The sequence below is a fragment of the Ictidomys tridecemlineatus genome, chromosome 7 (genome assembly GCF_052094955.1).
Source record: "Ictidomys tridecemlineatus isolate mIctTri1 chromosome 7, mIctTri1.hap1, whole genome shotgun sequence".
NCBI classification, from domain to species: Eukaryota; Metazoa; Chordata; class Mammalia; order Rodentia; family Sciuridae; genus Ictidomys; species Ictidomys tridecemlineatus.
In genome coordinates, this window is record NC_135483.1 from 80,365,656 (window position 1) to 80,372,235 (window position 6,580).

General features: G+C 36.7%; 1 pseudogene; it reads right to left on the minus strand.

The window, feature by feature from the left end:
• Positions 1-4,792: 4,792 nt before the first annotated feature.
• On the minus strand, positions 4,793-5,882 carry LOC101967879 (ubiquitin thioesterase ZRANB1 pseudogene; annotated as a pseudogene).
• Between the last annotated feature and the right edge of the window lie 698 nt (positions 5,883-6,580).

Genomic DNA, 6,580 nt, shown 5'->3' on the forward strand with positions numbered 1-6,580 from the left:
GAGTTTTTTGTATAACTATACTATGAATGTTGGAAGCAGCTTTGAAATTGGGTTCCAGATAGAGGTTCAAAGAGCTTGGTGAAGCAGGCAAGAAAAAAGCACAATTCTGGTGAGAGCACAGAAGATGAGTGACTAGGGATCTAGACCTAGAGAGAAATGGAAACTCTGTTGGAAATTGGAAAGGCCATTTTTGTTACACTCTGACAAAGAACCTGGATGCATTGTGTCCATGCCCTAAGATTTTGTGGAGGGCCAAAATTAAGAGTGATGGACTAGTTTATTTGGCAGAAGAAATTTCAAAATAACAAAGCAATCAGAATGCAGCCTGAGTATTATTGACCACTTTTAATGAGATTTACAGTTAGACTTGGGTGAAAAATCAAACTGAATGGAAAGATTTGGAACCAGGTGGAAAAGTGTATTTGAGAGGGGAAGGTGCACCTGAGCAACCACTTGCTGAAAGGATTAGCAGGGAGGGCTAAGGATGTGGTTCAAAGTCATAGCACTTGCCCAGCATAGCACATGATCCCCAGCTACACACACAAAAATAAAACAATATAAAAATAAATATACAACAAGATGATCAGGAATGCTAATAGGACAATTGGAAAAAGATTTTCAGGGCATCTCAGAAATCTTTGAATATACTCCTAGTATCACAGGCCCAGGAATCTTCCAGGGCAGAATTATTACAGGGATCAATCCCAGAGTACTCTCCATTTGCTTGGGATTTGTTTCCTGCATTCTGCCAGTAAAGAACTCTATAGCTGCAGCAGTTGCTCTAGTAAGTCCAGGGACAATTTGCACCATTCACAGACTTGGTGTCCATGTGGAGCTGTTTTTTCTTGTACATAGAATGCATGAGTATTCTGATGGCATACAGTGAAATTTTAAAGGAAACACCTGGGAGCCCAGACAGAATCTGGGGTCAGATTTCGTGCAGAGAGACCCCAATGAGGCAATGCCTAATGGAGCTCAGTGAAGACCCTAGAGTGGTAGAGAAAATAGTAATATTCAATGCCTGCCAGGGAAAGCTGTAAGCATTGGGCAAAACTAGCTCAAAAGAATAACCAGACTTTTTAATAGGAAAGCTATAGGGGCAATGCTACCCAAGTCTTGAGGGTTCAACCCTCACCATAATGTGTACAATGTGCCAGACCTGAAGGTTTAATTAATTATCTGCCATGATGGGTTTCAGTATTGCTTTGGGCCAATTACTCCTTTCTACATTCCTTTTATCCCTTTTGTAACTGAAATATTTATCCCATTCCTATCTTGCCATTATATCTTGGAAGTATGTAACTTGTTTCTGTTTTTGTTTTTTAATGGGGGCTCATAGCTGAGAGTTTCCTTGAGTCTCAAAAAAAAAAACACACACACACACAACTATGGTCTTGGAATTTATAGTGATGCTAGAACATTTAAAACTTTGGAACTACTTAGAATACAATAAATGCATTTTTCATTGTGAGATGAACATGATCCTTGGGGACCAGAGCTAAAATGCCATAGTTTGGATATAGTTTGTGTCCTTCAAGAGTTCATGTTTTGGAAGTGCAATTCCCAAGGTAGTGAAATTGGTAGGTGGTGTTGAACCCTTAAAAGGTAGAGCCTAAAGGGAGCTCCATAGGTCAATTGGGATCATGCCCTTGGGAAAAGATTGTAGAACTCAAGTCACTTTCTTCTTTTTTCAAGATGTCATCTCTTCTTCTCACATACACACCTGCTGCTGTAATGCCATCCACCTTAGGCCCTCACCAGAGGCTAACACAATGGGGCAGCCCAATCTGGGACTTTCAACCTCTAGAAGTGTAAGCATTTAAAATTCTTTTCTTTATAAAATAAGATTGTCTAAGATATCCTCTTAGGGTAATGCAAAACTGATTAGTACATGTTGTTAAACAGAAATTACCTACCTGAGGTTACATAGCTAATAAGTGTTCAAGATTAGAATCTATGTGTGACACAATGGCCCATACATTTCCCACTATACCAAACAGAATATTGTATAACTGTGAGGAATTTATCAACTATGAATTAGTAATAAAAGGAGTATTTATAAGAAAAAAAGATCCTGTGTAAGAATGGACTATTGAGTCCTTTCCAATCTTGTCATCTCCTTCTCAAAAAACGTTCAATGCTAACTGACAAACTGTTTTCCAAAGTAATTACAATATTTTACATTCTCCAACAGAAGTGTGTGTGAGTTCTAGTTGTTCCATGTTTTTTACAATACTTGATATTATCAGTCTTTTAAAACTGTAGCCATTATAGCAGTTTATAGCAGTAACCTGGTGTGTTTTTATTTTGTCCTGATAATATGATGATAGACAATGCATTTCTGTCTTGCTTTTTTATATTCTTATAAGCCTCTGTGTGTGTATACATATATAATAAAAAGCAGCTCTTCTACAGATTTCCCAGTGTGGCTATACTCTTGTTTTTGTATATATGTATGTGTGTGAAGTGCCTGTTCAAATCTTTCATTCAAGTTTTTTTTATTATCATTTGTTTCATTTTTGAGTTGTAAGAATAACAGTTATTTTGGATATAAATTCTTTGTCAAGTATGTATATACTACAAATATTTTATTCTAGCATATGGCTTGTTTTCATTTTGTGTGATTCTTTGGAAAAGCATAACTTTAATTTTAATGACTTTGTCAAATTAAAAAAAAAATCAATGTCAAACACAAATGGGAAAGTTCTTTTAACCTTTTTCTCACCATATTTTTAGCTTACTTATTCTAGAGATAACTTTTTTACTCTGCTTACAATAATCCTCAGGATGTCATGCAGAGCCTCGGAATCTGTGGGAAGGGTAAGAGTCACAAGAGGGTCTCGGCTTTGCCACAAAGGCAGCTCTCCTTTCATCATTTCCTATACAGCGTAAGATTTGATCTAGTTTGGAAAGAAATGCTTGAAAGGTCTATATTCCTTTTTTAGTCTTAGTAGGCCATCCATTTGCTCAGAGTTATAAATAAATCCAAGGCTTAAATATGAAAAAAATGTAAATGTATTAGAATTGAACATGAATGGGGAGAGAGGAAAAGTCTTTCCTACTATGACTCAAAATTTACTAGTCAAATTAGAAAAGATCAATAAATCTAACTACATAACAAAAACCCTGTAATTTATGTATGGCAAAAAACAAAGACAAGTGACAAAATAGGAAAAAAAGTTGATATTCACATCATATTGAAATAATAATCCTCTAAAGTATAAAATGCTTTCAGAAATTAGGAGAAGAAATGACCAAAACACAATGGAATATGGGCAAAAAACAAGGACAGTTCACACAAAAATGAATATGAATTACTTTTGTACATATAGACAATGTGCTACCTCATTCATGATAAGAGAAATACAAATTAAAACTACACACTTATGCTGACTAAAGTTCAAATACTTGACAACACATACAGAGGTAACAACACTCTCATCCATTGCTAATGAGAGTAAAAAATCGCACAACCCCTATCAAGGGGAATTTGGCAATTATTTTTCAAAATTGTATCTAAATTTTAAGCTACTGGGAATTAATCCTACAGGTACACCTGCACACATATTTTCTTGGCCCATTGTATGCCCTAAAACAGAATATCTGAGACTGGGTAACTTATAAGGAATAGAAATTTATTTTCTTATGGTTCTAGAGACTGAAAAGTTCAAGATTGTTCCATCTCATTTGGTGTCATGTGGCCCTTCTTGGGGCATCCTCATGTGGCAAAAGGCAGAAGGGTAAGAGAGCAAGCTAGCCAAACAACTTTAAAGGTTCTCTTAGAAGGATCTTAATCCCATTAACAAAGAAGAAGCCCTCATGGCCTAACTGCCTCTTAAAGACCCCCACCTCTTAATACTAGTGCTTTGGCAATACCTGAATTTTGGAAGGGACACATTCAAACCACGTCACATATGAAAGTTGTGTATAGAAGAACATTTACTGCAACACTGTCTGCAATAGCAAAAGAAGATGAACAACCAGAATATTCAATTACATGAAAGACACTATTAAATAACCCATATCCTATTTGCATAATAATCTCCAGGGTATAATAGAGAAAAAAGCAATATGCAGGATTTAGAGTATGCTGCCTTTCTAGTGTGAGAAAACAGAAGGGCTGTGTATTGCTTGTACTTGTATGAAGTGAAGTAATGCTAGATGTATACAAAAATAAAAGTGGTTATCTAGGAGAGAGGTAGAACCAAGTGACTGGGATGAGGGTAATAAGACTTCTCCATTCTTAGCTGGTTTTGGTTTTGAATTGTGTGTACCTATTCAAAAAACATAGTGAAAAAATAAGAAAAAATGTGCACAATTCTGTGAATATAGTAAAATCCCTTTAAAACTTTTTTCTAGAGCACAATTTCTTTTTTAAATTTTTTTAATTTATTTTATTCATTTTAGTTGTTGACAAACTTTTATTTTTTTATTTATATATGGTGCTGAGAATTGAACCCAGTGCCTCACACATTCAAGGCAAGTGCTCTACCACTGAGCCACAACCCCAACGCTAGAACACAATTTCTTATACAACCACCTGCATTAACATTTATAGACATATTCACAATGTGAAAGAAAGTTCTGCTAATAAACTTTTTTATACAAATTATCTCAACCAAAGTTCTCTATTTCCTCATGTAGCAGGTGCATTAATTATCTCCACTAGGTGTAGATCAGAAAAATATTTCCAAGCAGATCCTGCCAGATTGGGTTCATTCAATGCCGTACACTCTGCCCTAACTTTGGAACCATCACAGTGATGCCTTGTTCTTCTGCTCTTTGATTTTTTTCATTCATCTTCATCTCCATCAGATGAGATATATACAAGACTGGATCTTTGGGTAGTGGTCAAGCCATTTTTCTACTAACTGTATGACCATGGTCTGATTTCCAGGCTGAGAGCTTTTCTGCATATATTCCCCATTGGGTCATGCAGCAGTCCAGGCACTCCCTGAGCAGTTTCTCCAGGTGTTCCTCAATACTTCCCGAGAAGAAGGAAAATGCATGTGGTATAGCTTTCTTTTACTGTTTACCAGAGGTTAAAATGTGATGGTGTTCAAGAAAAAAAAAACATCCTCAATTGCACATAGCCATCATTTTGCATAGCAGCCAAAGCAGAAAAGGAACTCCTAGTATAGCTCAGAACAATTGGACTTTAAAAACAAACAAAAGAAAACAACAACAACAACAAAAACTGTTCCAACAATAAAGGAAGATAAAACCCTTGAAACTGAGTAAATGCTAAGGTTTCTCCCTGGTATGTTTTATTCCATAAAATATAATTGGCGATGGAAGAATATGTGCAAGTACAAAAAATGTATGTCTGTTCCAAAAGTGTTGTGGACTGACTAGCAAAAGAGAAGATGAGTGCCCAGTTCATGCCACTGTTCTCGCAAGGAAAAACAAAAACTAGAGCACTGAAAATATCAGAATTCCTAGTCTTTCCAGTGTGTGTAAAACCAATGTAAATCATCATGCAGGTTGTTATACAGGGCTTTCTGAAGCACTGAGTTCTTATCATAAATGCCCCAGATAGCTTGCAGTACTGTAGCTTATAGTAAAGCAGTCTCCCACAATCCAGTTCGAAAGTGCATACAATAAACTGTCCAAATGTGTAGTCAACTCCAAGGACCAGTTTATAATTAGAGATTCCTTTTCTATCTCTTTTTGAACATCTCTATCAAGCACCTCATCAAATAAAAATTTTTCTTGGACTTTGGGGGCAAGTCTTCAATATCTGCTGGCAACAGTAAATGTTACAAGGTCAATTAGAAAATAGCAAGCAAATTCCCTTATTCCTGTTGAAGAGAGGCAATTATTTCTTTCTGGTTTTGTTTTGTCACCTCAGGACATACCATTGCAGAAATCCACTTCACCATTTTTGGAAGCAGAGAGCCTCCAGGAAAGGAGGGAAGTGCGGAGCCGCTGTGGGGGCGGGGACCTGGAAAGCGGGGTGGCGCTGGTCTCTGCAGACTCCTAATGGTGGCGGCCAGGGGCCTGGAGCCAAATGAATGGTATATTTTTAAGATGATCTTTGGTATCTTACTTATATATCAATAAATCAGTTACACATTGGTCAAGGACTGGCTGTATCAGTATCATCTTGGAAATTGTCAAAAAATGCATTTTTTTTCCCATCCTAGATGACCTGAATCAGAAATTTGATGGTTGGGGCCTAGCGATGTGTTCTAACATGCTTCTCAAGGGATTCTAATGGCATTCTTTGAGAACCACTGTAACTAGGGCTAGGGTGTAGCTCAGCCCTTGCATAGCATGCTTGATACCCCACTGTATTAGATGCAATCATATGGGTAGCAGATAATTACAGATTCTTTCATGGTGATATCTGCAAAACTTCTGACTAGACATTTTTGCGCTCAGAGTAGGAAGAGAAGTCCTTTTCAGGCTTTTCTGTTATCATGAATTACAATATTGTCAATAAGAAGTTACGATAATGTCAATAATCCCTTTATGTGAAATGGAATAGTGCCTATAAGTTGATGGGTTAGAACATGACCAGAAACATAGTAAGTGCTCAAAGAGTGTTAGGTATTATTATCATTTATCGCAGATAATT